Raw genomic sequence first — 21672 nt, forward strand, 5'->3', positions numbered from 1 at the left:
TGTAGCCATCTAGGTAAAGATCATCCTGGACCTGAGAATACCAAGTTCAACAATCTAGGAGAGAGCTGTCAGAAGTGCTCATGACACAGCAAAGGAGACAGTGTGGCTGCCATTTAAGGAGAAGAAGAGTCCAGAAGTGGTAAAAACTGGGCCAGAGAAGACAAGGGATTGAGAATGCAGCACATTTGTCAGAATCTAGTTCGTCATCTTTCTGGATTATGACTTTACTCTAGAATATATGGAAATTTATCAAAGCTTTTTAATTGGGGGGTGAAATGATCTAATTTTTGTCCAAATGTAATAATTTTTTTTTCCTGAAAAGGATAATAGCAGACATAGGAAGACAGATTCAGAAGGTATTGAAACATTTTGGCAAGAAACAGTTAAGGCAGGAAAATTGCAGTGGTGGTGTGAGAAGTGGTCAGATCATGAGCAGATTATTATGGTTGCACAAGAAAAGGAGAGGTTGAGTTTCAAAATTTAAGATATTTAAGTGGAGATATTAGGTATATGAGAATGAACTATGGAAATACAAATTTAAGCAGAAAGATCTGAGCAATAGACCATTTTGGAAATCACCACGTATAAGTAATAATTTCAAAGCCATGAGACTGAATGACATCACTAATGTTACCCCTTGCCTATTAGTAGCATTTGGGGATAGCTGAACTTCTCAATAAATAAAGATTACATAACCTATAAATTAATAATACATAAAATATAGAGATTCTTTATAAATAAAACCATAGTGACTTTCATTTTTAAATATTCTTGCTAAAATAGTCACAAAGTATTTTTGAACTTGCTCTTTTTTTATTTTTCCTTTTTTGTTTTGTTTTGTTTTTTGGATGCACCCATAGCATATGGAAGTTCCAAACACATGGATCAATTCTGAGCCATAGATTAACCTACACCACAGCTGCAGCAATCCTGGAACCTGAACCCACTGAGCCACAGCAGGAACTCCTGAACTTACCTTTTAAACAGTTGTATTATTTAAGTTACAAATTTAGCTTTTACCAAGGAGGGATTTATCTTTTTTTTTCTTTTCTTTTTTCTCCTTAGGGCCACACCTGTGGCATATGGAGGTTCCCAGGCTAGGAGTTGAATTGTAGCTACAGCTGTGGGCCTACACCACAGCCATAGCTGCTGGCCTACACCACAACCACAGCAATGTGGGATCCAAGCTGTGTCTGCAACCTACACCACAGCTCATTGCAATCCCGATCTTTAATCCACTGAGTGAGGCCAAGGATTGAACTTGCATCCTCATGGATACTAGTCAGATTCATTTCTGCCGAGCCACGACAGGAATTCCAGCAAGGACTTTATAAGATACTATATCTAATAGAACCCTTGGACAGTACCATTGGGACTTGAGCACTGAAAACTCAACTGTATTTCTTGTCTCAGAGTCTTTAAACATGTCTACTACTTTTCCCTTTTACAGCAGGCAAGTTTTCTTCACATGGCAGAAAGTATATTCACCAAAAATTCTAAATCTCTACACATAGTGGCATCTATGAGTCTCAGAAAAACAAAGCAGAGGGAAGGTGCCAGAAAAGCTTATGTTCAATATAATTTTCAAAATCAGTTTAACAGTCTTCTAAAGAAAATGCATTTTTCATATTTGCATTCATTTGATACATATGAAATTATTAGCATTCCTCCATCAAAAACATGAAAGGATAAAATAGAAGCATTAGAAACCATTTTTGTTCTACACAATTTAAAAAAAAAATGCACTTTTTCCCCAGATCTCATAAAAAGAGTTAAAATTGATGTAACAATTTATCTGCACTATGTTTAATTCAGTGTACAATAATAAAAGTTAGTATCAGTCACATTTAAAAGATGCTATGTTCACTAGAGAATTATATAGGAAAAGATTATTTAGTTTTAAGCCCAAAATTCCATGCCACATTGTAGGATTATTTAGGTAACCAAAATTTAAATTAAAAAAAAAAAAAAGGACTTAGAAGCTATGAAGCATGATAAACTTACCAGGGTATGGTGTGATAATTGATTATTCAACACTGCATGTGAAAATAGATCTACAAAATAGGAAACAGATACATTCCTGTCATTTATATATTCAATAGGCATTTATTCAGTTTTCTTTTCAAAAGATAGCAGTATTCTGGTTTTAGAGGAAAAAAAAAAGGTAAACTAAAAAGATAGTAGATTCTTATATTGACAATTATAAAGAAAATGTACTTTATATTCATTATTTAGGAGTCCAATTAATCTATCAGTCAATGTATTCAGAATTACTTAGTACCACATAGTTAAATCACATAGTGTAACTTCCACCATCCTTCCCAACAACCAGTACAGGAAGCAAAAAAAGTCTTGATCCTGTTCCTGCTGTACTGACTCCACAAACAAGTCAGAGCCACCCTTATAAAACAGAAATTATGTGTATCTGTTTGTGTCAACTCTCTGACTGCCTTTCTACATCCACAGAATATAATACTGAGTTCCTCTCTTGGCACACATCATCTGGTTCCTAACTCATTCTAAGAATCACCCTCAATTCTCCCACCATTCTTCCTCTTACTTGGTATGATCCATTGTTTGGTCATTTTGCTATTCCTTGACTATTCCAAGCATTTGCCTACCTAAAGCATATAGACTTGCTCTCCTCTCCTCTCTTGCCTGGAACTCTCTATCTAATTTGGTCATTCTGCATAGCACTCTGTTTAGATGTCACCTCCTCAGCATTTGGTAGTATTAGTGTTATGAATTTTGGATATTCTAATAAGCTTGTTTTTGGGAGAAAAATCTGCTACATTGGAAGTTGAAGATAAAAATAACCTCTTTTGAAGATTGTTTTGAAGTTAAAAACTGTTGAAATGCACACACAAGCTTGATGTCATCACCTAGAACAAAGGTCCGAGGATTATTTTAACAAAGCAAGGACATAGTAGGAACATAAATATTACCTGATAATAAACCCTCCTTTGTTTTTAACAAAGTTCTAATTGGTTATTTTACACAATTAAGAACATTTCTTTTACCTTCTCAAATATCTTCTTTAAATAGTTATTGGTCACTGTAGCAAAATATCATAAAATTATATCACAGGATACTAAAAATCTTGAAATGAATTCCACATATCTGATATATTCTATAAAATGATGTTTTAAATAAAATAGAAAAAGAAACACTTTATGTGTAAAAAAAACCATGCATTTTTCAAAGTAAAAAATTAACAATTTTAAATTAAACAGGAAATACATAGGGATGTTTACTATTATTATTGCTATTTAATAATTCTCAGAATATCTAGAAAATTCAAAGAACCAGATCATGAAAATCTGGCAGAAGAAAATGAAAAAGAAAAGCTAAAATTGCCTTGTTTTGCTGCTTATAAGACTGCATACACAGAGGCTCAAAGAAAGCCTAGTGACTTTTTAAATTACTAAGGGAATTGTTAAGGTGAGCAGTAATAATTTCCATATATTCAATTAAAAATATTGTGTTCAAAATAATGACAATATAATTCTCATAAATATACATATATTTAGGTATAATTTATATATAACTATTTCATGTATAATTCTGCTAGTTATGACAAATCTATATAATCAACATGTATGAGAAAACATGGAGAAATTTTAAATGCATATTTCTAAGTGAAAAGGGACATTCTGAAAAGGCTACATACTATATGATTCCAAGTAGTGACACTCTGGAAAAGGCAAAAATACTAAAAAGGTTAAAAAAAAAAAAAAGCAGTTGTTTCCAATGGGTGGGTGGAGGAAGAGGAATTAATAGAAGAATAGCAGATTTTTAGAACAATGAAATTATTCTGTATGATATCATATCATACATTTGTAAAGATCTATAGAATGCAAAACACCAATTGTGAACCTCAATATAATCTATCAATATTGAATGATAATGTGTCAAATTCAGCAATTGTAACAAATTTACCACTCTGGTGGGACATGGTGAAAATAGAAGAGGCTCCCTGGGTGTAGGAAATATATGGCAAGGTATCTCGGCACTTTCTGCTCAATTTGCTATAAACCTAAAATGCTCTAAAAATAGATTATATTTTTAAGGAAAATGGAAATTACAACACTAAGGTACTAAAATAAAAAGCAAACAAAAAAGTCTCTCGAAGTAAATAAAATCTCTGAAGTTAAAAATAAAATTCAATAGATGACCTGAAAAACAATGGTCATTCATGAAAGTTATATACAGTTGTCCCTTAAGACTTTGCAGAGGGACCAGGGGCATCCAGGACCCCTGCAAATGCCATAACCTGAAGATGCTCAAGTCCCCCATTTGAAATGGCATGGAACAGTTCAGCTTCCATATCCATGAATCCTTTGTCCTGTCATTCTGTCAACAGTGAATGGAGTTGTCAAATCCACAGATGCACAACCCTTTGATGCAGAATGCACAGTTACGGAACCTTTGAACAACACAGGTTTGAATCACCTTCACTTCCATGTGGATTTTCTTTTAATTATAATTACTACCGTACTACACTATCCATAGTTAAATCCACTGTATAGAACCAAAGATATGAAGGAACTGTGGATATGGAGGGCTGACTATAAGTTATACTTGAATTTTCAACTGAGCAGAAGGTCAGTGCCCTCACTACCCTGTTGTTTAAGGGTCACTTGTATTTATTTTGGAAGAACAAGTAGAAGAACCATGTTATAATGCAGAAGTTTAAAAAAATCATATATGAAAGATATTCCTAAAAAAATGATTAAGGTACAAATACATCTTTGAAATAGCAAGAATAAAAAAAAATATATTGTTAAAAATATGTAATAGGATAGAATGTGCAGAGATTTTATGAAAAAATCTATTAATACCACCATATAAAGCATATTGTTTTATGTGTAATGAAATGAATAGAAGATGAATGTCAAATTGAGAAAATATTTACAATGCACATAAAAACCCACTAAATTCTAACACATACAAAGTTTCTAAAAATTGAAAAGGAATTTTAAAGACAACAGAAAGGTGAAAATTATATTAATAAGTATCTCACTATAACTCAGAAAAATGTAAATAAAATGGGAATGAAATAACATCCATTTATACCTCTAGGACTAGGAAATACAGAATGAGTTAGTAACATCTGGCAGAAGCAAGGGTTGAGAAAATGAATACTTCCCTAAGTTGCTGGTGGAAATGTAAGTAGCTGCACCTCTAGAGAAAATAATCTAAAAGGAGCTATCAAAATTGTAAGTGCACATAACTTTTTTTTTTTTTTTTTTTTTTGTCTTTTTGCCATTTCTTGGACCACTCCCGAGGCATATGGAGGTTCCCAGGTTAGGGGTGGAATCGGAGCTGTAGCCACCGGCCTACGCCAGAGCCACAGCAATATGGGATCCGAGCCGCGTCTGCAAGCTACACCACAGCTCAGGGCAACGCCGGATACTTAACCCACTGAGCAAGGGCAGGGATCTAACCTGCAACCTCATGGTTCCTAGTCAGATTCGTTAACCACTGCGCCACGACGGGAACTCCCTAAGTGCACATAACTTTTAACCAGCAATACCACCCATTTTCTGTGTTCTTCTCTACTTTGTATTTGTTTCCCATGTCGAACTCCAAATTTTATTTAGTTTTTCTGGACCCATTTTTCCAACACTGTAGACAACAGGGGTGCAAGTTGACTAAGGAAACATATTCAATATTGAATTGTATTTAGGGCCCAAAGGAGATAGAACATGAGTGATATCACCGGCACGACCAGTTGAGTGATTTTCTATAGCATAGTTTGATTGCTTAGGTCTAGCCATACAAAAGAAATAGAGTTTGCTTAAACAATGTATTTTGTTTGCTTTGCTTTTCCCATGCAAAAATGATAAAAGAGAAATAGGCAAATGATAACAGTAATGACAAAAGCATAATTAAAAGACAAGTCATAGCAGTTCCCATTGTAGCTCAACAAGTTAAGAACCCAACTAGTATCCATGAGGCTATGGGTTCCATCCCTGGCTCAGTAGGTTGAGGACTGGGCATTGCCACAAGCTGCAGTGTAGGTCTCAGATGCCACTCAGATCTGGCTTTGCTGTGGCTGTGGTGTAGGCTGGCACCTGCATCTCCGGTTCCACCCATAACCTAGGAACTTCCTTATGCCATGGGTGCAGTCCTAGCATGAAAAATATAAAATAAAATAAAGTAAAAGACAAGTCATAGGCATGTTAGGTAGAAACAGAGGGAACTAGAGAAAAAAATGATCATGCTTGGGTCCATGGGCTAAAAGTCTTTTAAGGTCAAAGGACAGTCATAGTGGGAATAGTTAGACCAGAAAAATGTAATAACGAAATCATCAGAGAAATAAATTTCTGAATTATTCTATAATTTCAAGTTTTTGATGATGAAAATGTGTGAGATTATCAGGGACAAGTTCTAACTTGGTGATGTGCCATTTTGGTCTTTCTATCTCACCAGAATAGGGTTAGAAGCACAAAATATTTTCTTTTGCATGTATAGTTTTAGAATGCAATTTATATGAAGAAGGGAAAAAAAAAATAAAACAGTCCTGAAGCCTGCCTGTGAGAGTAGGTGGTTGAGGTATGCTAGGCAAAACTGTCGTTATAAAATAGGTTAAGTAACCAAAATGCCAGATTTTTGTAAGAATTATTAATAAAGACGTCAATGTCCCTCAGAATGACTGTAGAAATTAGAGTGAGTTATAAGATTGTGAAGCCAAGACCAAAATCATGAAAAAATGCAGAGAAGTTCCTTCATGGCTCAGAGACTTAAGGATCCAGCTCCGTTGCAGCTATGGTGCAGGTTTGATCACTGGCCCAGGGAACTTCCACGTGCCTTGGGTGCAGCCAAAAAAATAATGCAGAAATACAGGAGATTTTCCAAAGGTCATTATGCATCAGCAATCCCTCGTAGATGTAAAGCCAAACATCATAAGCCCTAAAATAAATAGTGCATTTTATAATGAGATGGAGGGATCTACTATATATTTTATAATACCTCAGGGTTTCAGAGAATATGTTATAGGGTTTTAAGTAGTCTTAGAAAAGAAAATGAATGAGCATGGAGGTTAAAATATAATTAGTATTCAGAATTAAATGGTGAGCTGGTCAATGTTTGATTCTCCACTGATTTTCACTCTGGCCAGATAGTGTTATTGAAATGAGAAATTGCTGTCAATAGAATTAAAAACAATGGGAAAACGGAAAGTTTTTTGTCTCTCTTTAAAGAAAGTATAGTATTTCTTAGAGGATTGGTTCAATTATAATCTCCAGATTTTAATTTGGATATGACCAATGGAGAGCTTCCAGAGAAGCTATGTTGTGGTTGCAGAAGGCAAAAGTCATCACATTAAGGCTTCTTTGGACAAAATGATTATGCTTTTTCATTATAAATACCATAGTGGTAACAGATAAAGAAAACATAGCTACCTAATAATGTTACCTCATCATATAACTAAACTCATTACTCTTTAATAAAGCAAAACTTTAAAAGAAGTAAACTCTTACAATACAGATATTTTTCTTTGAACATACCTATAATTTTCATGAGACAAGCAACAACCCTTTTTTTGTTCACCACTATATTCCAGGGCCTATCAAAGTGCATGGCACATTGTAGGCCCTTAAGACTTGTTAAATGAATGGATTTCTAGTGATGTTGCCATTTGCCACTACTTTGAATGTGTAGTTAGACATACTCCTCTTACTTTAACATCCGCCACTTTTCTGGGCACAGCTGAGTACATTTCTTGATCCTTGTGGAGAATCCTTAGGTAGGTAGTTATTGCTTTCTAACCTGGACTGCTCAGTCCTATAAATGGAGAAAGGTAGGTAACTTTGCAAATGGGAAGCTCACTTCGTGAACCAGCAACTTCCATTATCATTTTTATGAAAAGTAAATATATGTCTTCCCCACATTAAAATATTGTTAATATTTTATGTTGTAATATATAAAATTTAACATTTTAATCACTTAGTTAAGGACAATTATAATGTCAATTCCTAAACTTTTTATCTCAGTTTTTAATATTTGAGGTGTTAATATACTGTATTTTTCTTATTTCCTCTGTTGTACCTAAAATAAGAAAGTTATGTACATTCTGTGAACATGTATTTCATATTTGTTCCCATTTATGTTTTAACATTTCATGTTGAAAGTCAAAGGTAGGATGTTCCCGAATTCACAATCCCTTAGGGATCTTTTGTTCTTGATTGTTTTCTGATAAAATACCACTATGCTATTCAATCTAATTTTTTTCTCCAAAAGTTTTTATAAGTGGCTATAATATTAAAAGTTTTTTTCAATAGATGTTGTCCTAAATAAATCACTAAAAACTGCATGGGTTTTTACTACCACCTGACCTCCTCCTGAGAAAAAGAAACTACCAAGACTTGATTATCCACTTCTATTGTAACAGGCTGAGAAAGTTTCATGTTTAAAATTCAAAGACTGTGATTGAATTAGAAATACACATATGTTTAAAAATCACAGTGGTTGGTGTATTGGTTCACTTTTATTTGTGCCTTTTTTTGTATATTTTTAAACCATATACTCCTTGGAAAATAAGTCATTAAGAATTAATCTCCAAAAAATATTTGTCAAGGGTTTTTACTGCATTTACTGAAATATTGGAAACTCCAACCGACATCAATAAATGACTATTAAAATTGGACCAGCTAATTTTTTTGAATGTATCTACAACTTTAATAACATTGTGGAAAGATAGGATGGAGAATTCAGTTAGAACTTGGTAATTTAAATGCAAGATTAATGGCCATCAATGGTAATAAATAAAGGACTGTAAATCAAATTAAATGAATGAATAAATGAACATGAGACCCCTAGGACCATTACTCTTCTTGGCCAGTGATTTCTTTATATTCTTCACATTTTTAAATAATACAATTCACCATTCAATGAAATACTGTAGAAATAAAATATGAACAAAAACCTATTTGCGTTTGTTTAATTCTATGATATTTGTGCTAATGAAAGCAAAACATATGTTCTTCCATTTTAATATCAATATCTGCTTTGACCTATCAACCTAAACATTCTTCCTCTATTTTCTGTATTCAGAGATGGAGGAAACATGCTCAAAATGCCAATGAGATGTAGGGAAAGGCAGGATTGCCCTTCTAAAAAGGCAAAAATAAAAATGCAGCAAACCAGAAGTTTAACTCTCCACTTTCATCTCTATGAGTAATATTGAGCTAATAGAATACAGGAATAAAAGAACTCTCTTGGTGTCTTAATTAATTGAGTATTGTCTAGCAGTTCTTTTCATGAGGCTTGTGAAAAATGTTCCCTCTGGTAACTTTAAATCCATTTTTATAATTAGCATTTAGCTGTATCCTTGAAATGAAACCAGCTTCTTTTTGTCTGCCAACACCAATTTTCAGCTCAGCGGCTAAAAATTAGATCCTGTGCATTAAAACTAGTAGGTCTGAGGTCAAGTTGTAATAATTTATGGAAATTCTGTCATCATTTTACCCATGGAAAATTATTTTAATTTCTTCTAAATTTGATATTAATTTATTTATCCTTTCAAATTCTCTTTGTATTCACTTTTGAAAAAATATAGATTTTATTTATTTCCAAATTATTAATTGGAAACAATTATTTGAAATACATAGGCAATCCTTTCTAAATATTTTTTCTAGTTTGCTGAATACCTATGTATAAATTTCTTTCAAAATAGTATATAGATTAATTGAAATTTATGCTCTGTTCCTTGATAAAATCTTCATTTTAAAAGGATGTATCTCAAATGCATTTATTTCATCTTTTTTTCTGTTGTAGTTCTATAATAACTGTGATAATAACACTAATATTAAAAAACCTTCATTTAATTATTCATCCTTTATAAATTGAATCAAATTCAGAAAACCTGCTAAATTAAGAAGATATATCTTTAAAATTTTTGAGATTTATCAAGTCACCCAATCTTAAAATTTTATATTTACAAACTAAGAATTTTCTAGATAAATTTTCCAGGCTTTAGAGCATTCAAAATGCCTAGGCAATCAAATTACAACTGGTAGGTTTCTGTACTCACCCCTCTGCTAAGTGATAGTGCTGTTTGAAACTGGTATGACATGAAAACAGCCCTCACAGTTTACAATTTATTTAAAGATATGAGAAAGATCATATCTAATCAAATGTGAATCAGAGTCTATATTAAATATAGCCAAAATGGTATATCAAAATGGATATCAAATAGTAACATAATTACAATGTATCATTGATTGCTGAGCTAGTATTCATCTTAGTCTGCTTGAGTTGCCATAACCAAATATCATAGACTAAATGACTTAACTTTCAAATTTATTTTCTTATAGTTCTAGAGACTGGGAAGTGCAAGATCAAAGGTGCTGGCAAAGGTCTAAAATTTCTAGCAGAAATGCATTAAATGTCAACCAATGGAGCCGTTGTAGCTAAATTATGGCAAATTCATACAATGTAATATTGATTAGTTAATACAATTGAAGATACATTCCTTTATGTACTGCTATAAAGTATATTACTGAGTGAAAAAAACCACAAAACAGTGTGTATACATATTCAAATGCATATCATATTCATTTATATTAAAAATGAGTACATATACTTGAAATGTATAAAATATCTGTGAAGTAATACATATAAAATTCACAATCATTACTGGAAAACAAGACCTAAGAAAAATACAGTTTTCATTGTATGTTCTTTTCTAGCTTGCCATTTTTTTTAGCAACTGCATGCATTACCTAGTCAAAAATTTATCTATTGATCTTTTTAAAATATAAAAGCTTTTGTACAGTGGCAAGAAAAAAATGTTAAGGCAAGCTGACTTACAGACAAAAGGAGCGATAAAAATAAAAAATACATGGAGTAACTAGTAACCATGATATACTGAGATCACCCAATCTTTAAGACACAGCCCAGATATGACTGCTTCCAAGAACCCTGACTTGGGAGCCCTGATTTAGAACTATTTATTCTTATATAAATGATAGAACTTTCTTTATACTTTGTTTTATAGCTTGATTTAAAGTAATTTACATACTTTAATCTCTCATATATCAGTTTCTTTCCCATGTCATTAATATCTTGTTAATCTTTCTTGAGCATATCTATCATTTAAGAAGTCTTAGCTCAGCACATTATTTCCTTTAGAAAGCCCTGTTATCCTAAGTTTTCACTTTTTAGTTTTCAAAGATCTCCTTGCTTCTTCTATGAATCCTTTTATCCTACCACATTATACCTAAAATTACTTTTTGCAAGGTCTTGTTGCCTTTTAGGCCATTAGTTTTCAAGGAATATATTACAAGTTTCAGGTCACTCAGCCTTGATTATAACTCTCTGAGATAGGACTTTTACCTATATTTTGCCAATAAGAAACCTGAAGCACCAGGTGATAAAGTAATTTATACAAGTTAAAAATAATAAAGACGGAAAAAAAAGGAATTAATACTGAGTTAAAGCCATATGATTGTTTGGTTACACACTAAATTTCCATTTTATTGCTCAGAACTTAATATTAACTTTTAGATTTGTGGAGCTAAGAAATCACACGTTCTGCTATAAAGTAGAAAATCCTTGGACTTATCTATGGAAGGAAAATAAATGTTACTCCTTATCTCTCAGATCAGCTTACCTTTGAGGAGGATAAATAATATTTTTAATCTTAGTCTACATTGTGAGCACATAGAAAGTTGCTGTTAACTAGTATTTTTAGCCTCAAATTATAAAATAGATTATCCAGAAAAAAAAGTGATACTATAAAACACTATTTCCTAGATGCTCTGTTGTAATTTCCTAAAAGGATAAGACTATGATAAAATAAAGTATAATGACTATGTCTCTATGTTTATGACAATTACAGTAGATAGTCTCAGTGACAGGATTAAGACAGTAACCAGAGCTCATCTCCCACAAATAAACCAAAACTACAGCTACATATAGAACAATGCTCTCTGAGAATGATGGCAAGATGAGCAAAACAGCTTTTCTACAATCAAGAATACAAAGGAGACATTTTGGTGTGTGGTGGTATGTGCTGGGAGTGTGGGATGGAAATACTATAAAACTGGATTGTGATGATCATTGTACAACTATAAATGTAACAAATTCACTGAGTAATAAAAAAAAAAATCTATCGTACTGTGAAACGGAGTTCAACCAGGAAGTGAATCAAAATAATGAAAAAGCAGAAAAGCTCTTGTAAAAGAATTGACATTACTCTTTGAATCCTTTTAAAGTTTAAAACTTGAAACCACTGTGAGAATTCTGAACTGTAGAACTAAATCTAAATATTATAAGCACTTAGCATATCAAAGTAATACAACAAAAAAAGATGCAAAGGAAGTTGAAGTGAAAAGAAATACAAAATTAATACTTTATCTTTTACAGGGCATAAATAGATATTGCCTCAAGTTAAAGAAAATTATTCTTATTTGTTAAAAGTTTCATATTTTTAACATTGGAAGAATCTTTCTAAAACTTAGTTATTTCAATTTAATTTCATTTTACTTTCTTTTGCTCAATACAAGGAAAATTAAAAGCAAAAGTAGAATATATAGAATGGATCTACTTTAATAAAATTATCTGTTCATTAAAAAAATAATATAAAGGAGAAAATACAAGGATTTTGGTAGAAGAGTAAGAGAAGTATAGTCCCATACCACTGTCAGGTGAATAAGAAGTGACAGGTACCACAAACTAGGGGATCCTTTCTAAAGAGCAATGGGTTTTGGCCACATCTTAGGCACCTAAACCCTGGGGTCTGGCACTGGGAGGATGACATTCTTGGTTACTTTTGAAAAAAAATGGGGCTTATTAGAGAGCTATGGAAATGCATGACATCACTCTTAAAAAGCATATGCAAAGACTTGCTCACTCCCAATCCCATCACAGAAGTAGCAGAGAAGTAGTAACATAGTACCTCAAAAACTTTAAAAAAAAAATAGTCACAAATAACCTAAATTTATAACTCAAGGAATTAGAAAAAGAAGAAGAAACAAAGCCCTAAGTCAACACAAGAAAGGAAATAATAAAAATAAAGGCAGAAATAAATAGAGACCAAAGAAATAATAGAGATTAAGCCCTTGTCAGGGACGTCATTTGCAAAGATTTTCTCCTATTCTGTGAGTTGTCTTTTTGTTTATGGTTTCCTTTCCTATGTGAAAGCTCCTGAATTTAATTAGGTCCTATTGGTTTATTTTTGGTTTTATTGCCATTATTCTGGGAAGTGTATCAAACAACATATTGTTGCAATTTATGTCAAAGAATGTTCTGCCCATGTTTTCCTCTAGGCATTTATGGTACTTGGGCTTATGTTTAAGTCTTTAATCCATTTTTAGTTAACTTTTGTGTATGGTGTTAGTGAATGTTCTAAGTTCATTCTATTACGTGTAGCTGTCCAGTGTGCCCAGTACCACTTAGTGAAGAGACTATATTTCTTCCGGTATGTTCTTGCCTCCCCTATCATAGATTAGCTGATCATATGTGCATAGGTTTATTTCTGGGCTTTCTATCCTTTTCCATTGATCTGTATTTCTCTTTTTGTGCCAGTACAGAACTGGATTGATGACTGTAGCTTTGTAGTATAATCTGAAGTCAGGGAGTCTGATTCCTGCAGTTCCTTTTTCTTTTTTCTGATATTTCCCGGACTACTGTCTTTTGTTTTTCCAAACAAATTTTAAAATATTTTATTCCAGCTCTGTGATGAATGCCACTGGTAGTTTGAAGGGTTGCATTGAATATATAGATTGCCTTGGGTAGTAGTCATTTTGACAATATTGATTCTATCAATCCAAGAGCATGGTACATTTTCCATATGTTCGTGTTGTCTTTGATTTCTGTTTTCACCTTTGTCTTATAGTTTTCAGAATACAGGACTTTTGTCACTTCAGGTAGGTTTATTCCTAGGTATTTTATTGTTTTTGATGTGATGTTAAATGGGATTGTTTCCCTAATTTCTGTTTCTGATCTTTCATTTTTAGTATATAGAAATGCTATAGATTTCTGTGTATTAATTTTGTGTCCTGCAAAGTTACCAAATTCACTGATGAGATCTAAAAGTTTTCTGGCAGTGTCTTTAGGGTTTTCTAGGTATAGTATCATGTTATCCACAAACAGTGATACTTCTCCAATTTGGGTTCCTTTTATTTCTTTTTCTTCTCTGATTGCCATGGCTAGTATTTCCAAAACTATGTTGAGTAACAGTGGTCAAAGTGGATATCCTTGCCTTGTTCCAGATCTTAGTGGGAATTCTTTCTGCTTTTCACTATTTAGAATAATATTAGCTCACTTTCTGGAGAATTTTTTTTTCTTAAATCAGAAATGGGTGTTGAATTTTGTCAAAAGCTTTTTCTGCATCTATTGAGATGATCATATAGTTTTTATTCTACACTTTGTTGATGTGGTGTACCACACTGAATGATTTGTGGATATTGAAGAAATCTTGCATCCCTGGGATAAATTCTTTGGTTTAATCTCCAAAATATACAAACAACTCATATAACTAAACAAAAACAACAAAACCAAATGACCCAATAGAAAAATTGGCAAAATACCTAAACAGACACATCTCCAAAGAAGATATACAGATCTCCAGCAGGCACAAGAAAAGATGATCAATATCACTAATTATTAGGGAAATGCAAATCAAAACTACAATGAGGTACAACCCTACACTGGTCAGAATGGCCATCATTTTTAAGTGTACAAATAAAAATTGCTGGAGAGAAGGAAGCCCTCCTATACTGTAGATGGGAATTGTAAATTGGTACAACCACCATGGAAAACATTGTGGAGTTTCCTCAGAAAACTAAATGTAGTACTACCATATGAACTGGAAATCCCACTCTTTGGGCATATATCTGGACAAAACTATAATTCAAAAACATATATGTACTCCTATGTTCCCTGCAGCACTACTCACAATAGCCAAGACATAGAAAAATATAAATTTCCATCGACAAATGAATGGATTAAAAGGAAGTGGTAGATATACAATGGAATACCACTCAGCCATCAAAAAAATGAAATAATGCCATATTCAGCAATATGGTTACAACTAGAGATTCTCATAGTAATTCAAGTCAGTAAGAAAGAAAATGACAAATATCATATGATATCACTTATGAGTGCCATCTAAAATATGGCACACATGAACCTAGGTGAAAAACAGAAAGAAATTCACAAAAATAGAGAAGAGACTGCTGGTTGTCAAAGGGAAGGGGGAGGAAGTGGGATGGACGAGGAGTTTGGGGTTTGTAGGTACAAACTATTACATTTAGAATGGATAGTGCAATGTACAGTTGAAATTGGCACAACATTGTAAATCCATACTACTTTAAAAAAAGAAATAATAGAATTGGTTAGTGAAACTAAAATCTCTTTATATATATATATATATGTATAAATATATATATATATATATATATTTTTTAAAGTAGTTATAAATCTTTAGCCAGACTTAATCAAGAAAAAATAAAGGGAGTTCCCGTCATGGCACAGTGGTTGGCGAATCCGACTAAGAACCATGAGGTTGTGGGTTCGGTCCCTGGCCTTGCTCGGTGGGTTGGGGATCCAGCGTTGCTGTGAGCTGTGGTGTGGGTTGCCGACGCAGCTCGGATCCCACATTGCTGTGGTTCTGGCCTATGCTGGTGGCTACAGCTCCGATTTGACACCTGGCCCAAGAACCTCCATATACTGTGGGAGTGGCCCAGGAAATGGCAAAAAGACAAAAAAAAAATTATAAAAGAAAAGAAAAAATAGAGAGATGGCCCAAAGTTAGAAATGAAAAAAATAAATCACAACCAAATTCACAGACATATAAATAATCATAAGTGAATACTATTGATACTTATATGCCAACAAATTGAACAACCTAGAATAAAAAGTCAATTCTGAGAAACCTACAATTTTCAAAGACTGAATCAGGAAGAAATACAAAATCTAAAAGACTTCCAACTGGTAAAAAAATTGAAACCATAATCAAAAACATCTCAATAGGAGTTCCCATCATGGCACAGCAGTTAAGGAATATGACTAGGAACCATGAGGTTGCAGGTTGGATCCCTGGCCTTGGTCACTGGGTTAAGGATCCAGCATTGCCCTGAACTGTGGTGTAGGTTGCAGACGCAGCTCGGATCCCATGTTGCTATGGCTCTGGCATAGGCAGGTGGCTGCAGCTCTGATTAGACCCCTGGCCTGGGAATCTCCAGATGCCACAGGAGCGGCCCTAGAAAAGGCAAAAAGACAAAACAAACAAACAAAAAAAAACCTACAAAAACATCTCAACAAATCAAAGTATAGAACCAGATAGCTTCACAGAATTCTATCAAATATTTAAGAGTTAATACTTATACTTTTCAAACTATTTCAAAAAATTGAAGAGGAGGGAATACTTACAGCTCACTTCACAAGCCATAATTACCCTGATAAAACCAGACACAACAAAAGGAGGAAATTACAGGACAATACCCTGATAACAAAACCAGACACTACAAAAGGAGGAAATTACAGAACAGTATTTAACATAGATGCAAAAATCATCAACAAAATATTGGTATACCAAAGTCAACATGTTAAAAGGATGATCAAATGGGATTTACTGTAGAGATGGTTCAACAACTGCAAATAAAATCAATGTGATAAACCACACTATCAAAAGTAGAATAAAAACCACATAATTATCTCCACGGAGCAGCAACCATTTGACAAAATTTAACATCCTTTCATGATAAAAATTCTCAACAAAACAGAGTGAGCACACCTTAACATAATAAAATACATTTATGACAAGCCCAAGGCTCTTATCATACTCAGTGTTGTAAAGCTGAAAGTTTTTCATCTAAGATCAGAAACAAGACAAGTTTACCTACTCTCACCACTTCTATTTAATATAATATTTGAAGTCCTAGTTACAGCAACCCAACAAGAAAAAGAAAGAAAAGGTGTTTAATTGGAAGGGAAAAAAAACTCTCACTATGTGCAGATGACATGGTACTATACACAGGAAGATTCTACCAAAAAAAAAAAAAAAACAATTAGAACTAATAAATTAATTCAGTAAAATTTCAGGACACACAATTACTATACAGAAATGTTTCATTTCTATATACTAACAATAAACTATCATAAAATGAATTTTTAAAATTTCATTTGCAATTGCATCAAAAAGAATAAAATGCCTGTGAATAAATCTAACCATGGAACTGAAAGACCTGTACTTAGAAAACTATAAGATACAGATGATGGAAATTAAAGATGATACAAATAAATGGAAAAATACCCTGTGTTCATGGTTTAGAATATTAATATTGTTTAAATGTCCATACTACAGAAATTAATCTACATATATAATTCAATCTCTATCAAAACACCTATGACATTTGTCACAGAACTAGGAAAAATAATCATTAAATTTCTTTGGAACCACAAACTACTCTGAATAGCCAAAGCAACAGTAGAAAAGATCAAAGGTAGATATATTATTTGCTATAACTTCAAACTATAATACAAAGCTATGAAAATCAGAACAGTATGATGTTGGCATAAAATCAGACACATAAGATAATGAAACAGAATAAAGAGTCCAGAAATAAATCCATGCACGTTGGTCAATTAATCTATGGCAAAGGAGTCAAGAATACAAAGTGGTAAAAAGAGCCTCTTCAAAACGTGGTCCTGGGAAAAGAGAACAGCTACATGTAAAAGAATAAAGCTAGAATATTTTCTCACATTACATGAAAAAATAAACTCAAAATGATTAAAGACTTAAATCTTAAGACCTACAAACATAAAACCCTCAGAAGAAAACATAGTAAATACACTCTGACAACAGTATTAGTGATATATTTTTAGATCTATCTCTCAGGCAAGGTGAATAAAAGAAAAAAATTAATAAGATATAATAAAAAGCTTTTGCACAGCATAGATGTCTACAATCAAAAGAAAAAGGCAATCTATTGAATGGGAAGAGCAATTTGTAAATGATATGTCTGATAAAGTTTAATATCAAAAATTTATAAAGACCTCATACAACTTCATATCAAAAAACAAAAAATCCAATTAAAAAATGGGTAAGGAGACTTAATAGCCATTTTTCCTAAGAATACATACAGATGGCCACAGGTATACAGAAAGATAATCAATATCACTAATCATCAGGGAAGTGTACATCAAAAGAACAATGAGATATTGCCTCACACATTTTACATATATGCATTCAAAAACTGAATGATTATATATTGTATCAATAGTCAACTAAGTGAGAGAACTTGTGTTAGCCAAGACATAAATGTTTGAGGGATTTTTTTTTAAGTCTTATGAGCTTGTATTATTTTCATACATGTATTATTTTTACATTTAAAAATAAATTCATTCAGATTTGAAAGCAGGAAAGGAGGATATCTCACTGGCAGGGACAATGCCAAAAGAGTGAAGCAGATACCTAAAAGATTCAGATTAACAAATAGGCAAAATAAAGTTTATAAAAATTTCCCAGGAAGTATACACTGTGTTACTATTTATCCATTTGGAATTTGGAAATGAAAATTGCTAGTCCTAAGTAGGATATATTAAGTTTGGTACCGAGATAGATTTCTAAATTTTTATTAAATTAAATGTTTTTAATCTAAGTGTATGATTTAAAGAAATCTTGAGATAAGTTTTGGGTTTTCTTAATGTAAATATATCAGTCATTTTGAATAGTTACATCTATGACTTAAGGCTGAAATTTCTTAAATTATGTTCTAAGTTTAATGTGTTCCTTAAATATAATTAATGCTGATGCTATTTTTCCTACAAACATTTATTCTAGAAAAACATACATAAAATTAAATGAATATCATTTTAATTATGTAATAATGGGTTAGATACATGTCATGCTGTAAAGGAAAAAAATAATAACATTGACTACAATTGGGATAAGTAACTTCTAAAGGAAGAATTTTTATTCCTCTCATGTATCAATCAGATTACAACATTTAGTGTAAGAAAAGTCCCAGAGGATTTTAAATTTTTGGCTTTTATTTCATAAAGTATGAAATAGAAAGTTTCTGCAGAAATACATGAACATTTTTGCCTACCTTATTTTAATTAAATCAGGAGTGAAAAGCTAGAACCTACATACATTCAATTTAGGAATTAGCTATTAGGAACCACATTTTACATGGTTAGTGTAGAATGTGAATAAGTAAAGTGAAGAACACAACTGTTGCAATTGAGTTTGATATTTTAGGCAAAAGTACATTCCGCCTTCTTAATACTTCTAATAGCTTAATCATTACTATCATCACAGATTAGTACTCATCCATATGTAAAACAAAATGCTACATATGGTTATGCTCTGTGTATTGATGAAAATAAAAGTTCTTACCAATGATATCTTAGAAAGTGTCATTTCACAGTAAAGTATCTCATACCTTCTGTGATAATCTTGCCTCAGAGTTTTTTTTAAAATACCTAGTTATAATTTACATAATGGTGTAATGGAAAGAACACTGTTGACTCTTTTAAAAGATGCATTTAAATTTGATTGCACCGTGACTGAAATATTACAACTGAATGCCGAAGATCAGATGGAAAGATCATGATATTTGATGGGGAAATCACTCATGACATTATTCCCACAATATGTCTAAAGCTACTCCCTTCACCTCTTTATCAATAGGTTGGTTGTATTTTATTTTGTTAACATTTATGCTCTTTTAAGATGTTCTCTTATAGCTACTGAATGATTATCTTTCATAGTCAGTAAATTACACTTGGCTTGTCTTATTACACACAGAGAACAGAGCTCCAGTTTATATCTTTTTAGATCAATATTTTTGTTTTATATTTGCTATGTTATTGAAACATTTCTATAAAAGTTTCAGCAAAAGTCCTTATGACTCCAGGTACCTGCTTTACTTAGGAAGCATGGAAGATTTGCTTCCTGTTGTTTATCTCTTCTAACCTATAAAGGAAAACAATAAAATTAAACAAAACCAAGTGTGATAATAAGATTAGATTGTAAAGTTGTGTATTATTTTACATTTATATAAGATATATAATATTTTATGGAGTATGTGATTAATAAAATATATATGTATTTTTCCATTGGAAACATCAGATAGATCTAAAATTCTAATCTTTGTTTATAAAAAAATCCTAATGTCTAAAAGCAGATTTTCACTGGTATTCATATTTCTAAAAACTGAAATGTGAACATACATCAGTGATGCTCCATCAGGCTCTATTATTCATTAACTTTAAAAATTATTTTAATAACAAGTATATGCTGCATGAAAAAGCTAGAGAAGATTTTGGTCTTAGTCTTACAACTCTCACTGATAGACTACAATATGACTGATAATAAGTATACACCTATTATAAAATTCAGTAAAATATGCAACCTAAATCAACCAACTCTATGAATTTAGGCCACATAAGGAATAAAGGAATAAGCTTTTAATCAGTCTTGAAAACTGCTAAAAGGCTTAAAAATTAATTATATGTACTAATTCTAAATTTCATTGCTACAAATTAAATGGAACATACATGAACACTCATTAACATGTTATATTTACAAAGCACTTTTTTTACTGAATACACTGCAGTCACCTTCATATGTTAATCCTGAAGAAGTTTTTATTTTTTCCTTTCTTAAAATCATCCTTGCACAAGTGCCACACCTCACACTCACACAGGCCATTATAGTCATACTGTATCCAGTTTTACTATCACCATTTTGTGAATAAATTCCGTCTATGAAACTAGGACAATGTATTTTATATGTGAATATATATACACATACATATAAACACACCAGAGAATGAAATGTCTTCTGACCACTATAGATTATTTAAATCCTAGGGCCCATAAAGGATTTTGTTTATACCTTATTTTAATGGATTAGCTCTCAACTTTCCCTTGCCACACACTTTGAACACCCCATTCGTGTTAATTATTAACCACTTTTTAAAATGCCTTAAAATGAGTCTCTAGGCCATGTTTAAATGGAGAAGTAACTAAAATTTATTTCTATGTTTATAAGCTAAGAAAATTGCTTTTTAAAATATTTTGTTTAAATATAATTATTGTCTCAGTTCAAATCATATGTATTTTACAAAATTGCTCTTCCAATAAACCCCATTGAGTACATTTAGAAAATCAGCCAAAAGTCAATTATATATATTACTTGAATAATTTTCATGCAAGAACTGCTAACTCATGCTCCCATATATAAAGTTTTTTAAATTTTTAAAGTGTACAAAAAACTGGTTATGTAAAAATTAAATCATTGATTAAGATGGCAGAATAGAAGGACTGTAGCTCAAACTCTCTCCTAAAAACAACAAAATTCACAACTAAAGACTGAGCACACTTCACCAAAATGGACCAGAAACCTTAAAAAAGATACCCTACTCCAGAAGAAAAAGAGGAGGACACATCAAGAGGTAGGAGGGGCGATTTCACTATATAAACAACCCCATACCTCCTGGGAGGGAAGCCCCACAGACTGGAAACTAACTGGTTCACAGAGACTCACCTACAGGAGTGAGAGTTCTGAGCCACACATCAAACTCTCACATGTGGGGATCTGGCACAGGGAGAAAGAGCCCTGGAGCAACCAGCATTGAAGGCCAGTGGGGCTTGTGTGCAGGAGTGCAATAGGACTGGGGGAAACTGAGACCCATTCTTAAAAGGCACACACAG

General features: G+C 32.4%; 1 long non-coding RNA gene across 2 annotated transcripts in view; it reads right to left on the reverse strand.

Annotated features, from left to right (window-relative positions):
* Positions 1 to 21672, reverse strand: part of LOC110257011 (uncharacterized) — a 301414-nt gene that overhangs the window by 237384 nt on the left and 42358 nt on the right. For both annotated transcript variants that reach the window (XR_014817996.1, XR_002339140.2), the window contains exon 2: positions 2005 to 2054. This is a non-coding gene — a long non-coding RNA (uncharacterized LOC110257011). The remainder of the gene's footprint in view (positions 1 to 2004; positions 2055 to 21672) is intronic.

Source organism: Sus scrofa, chromosome 1, assembly GCF_054392235.1.
Source record: "Sus scrofa isolate SSC_HxYL_T2T_F1_AM1 chromosome 1, Sscrofa_HxYL_maternal_Yorkshire_Landrace_v2.0, whole genome shotgun sequence".
Classification (NCBI taxonomy): domain Eukaryota; kingdom Metazoa; phylum Chordata; class Mammalia; order Artiodactyla; family Suidae; genus Sus; species Sus scrofa.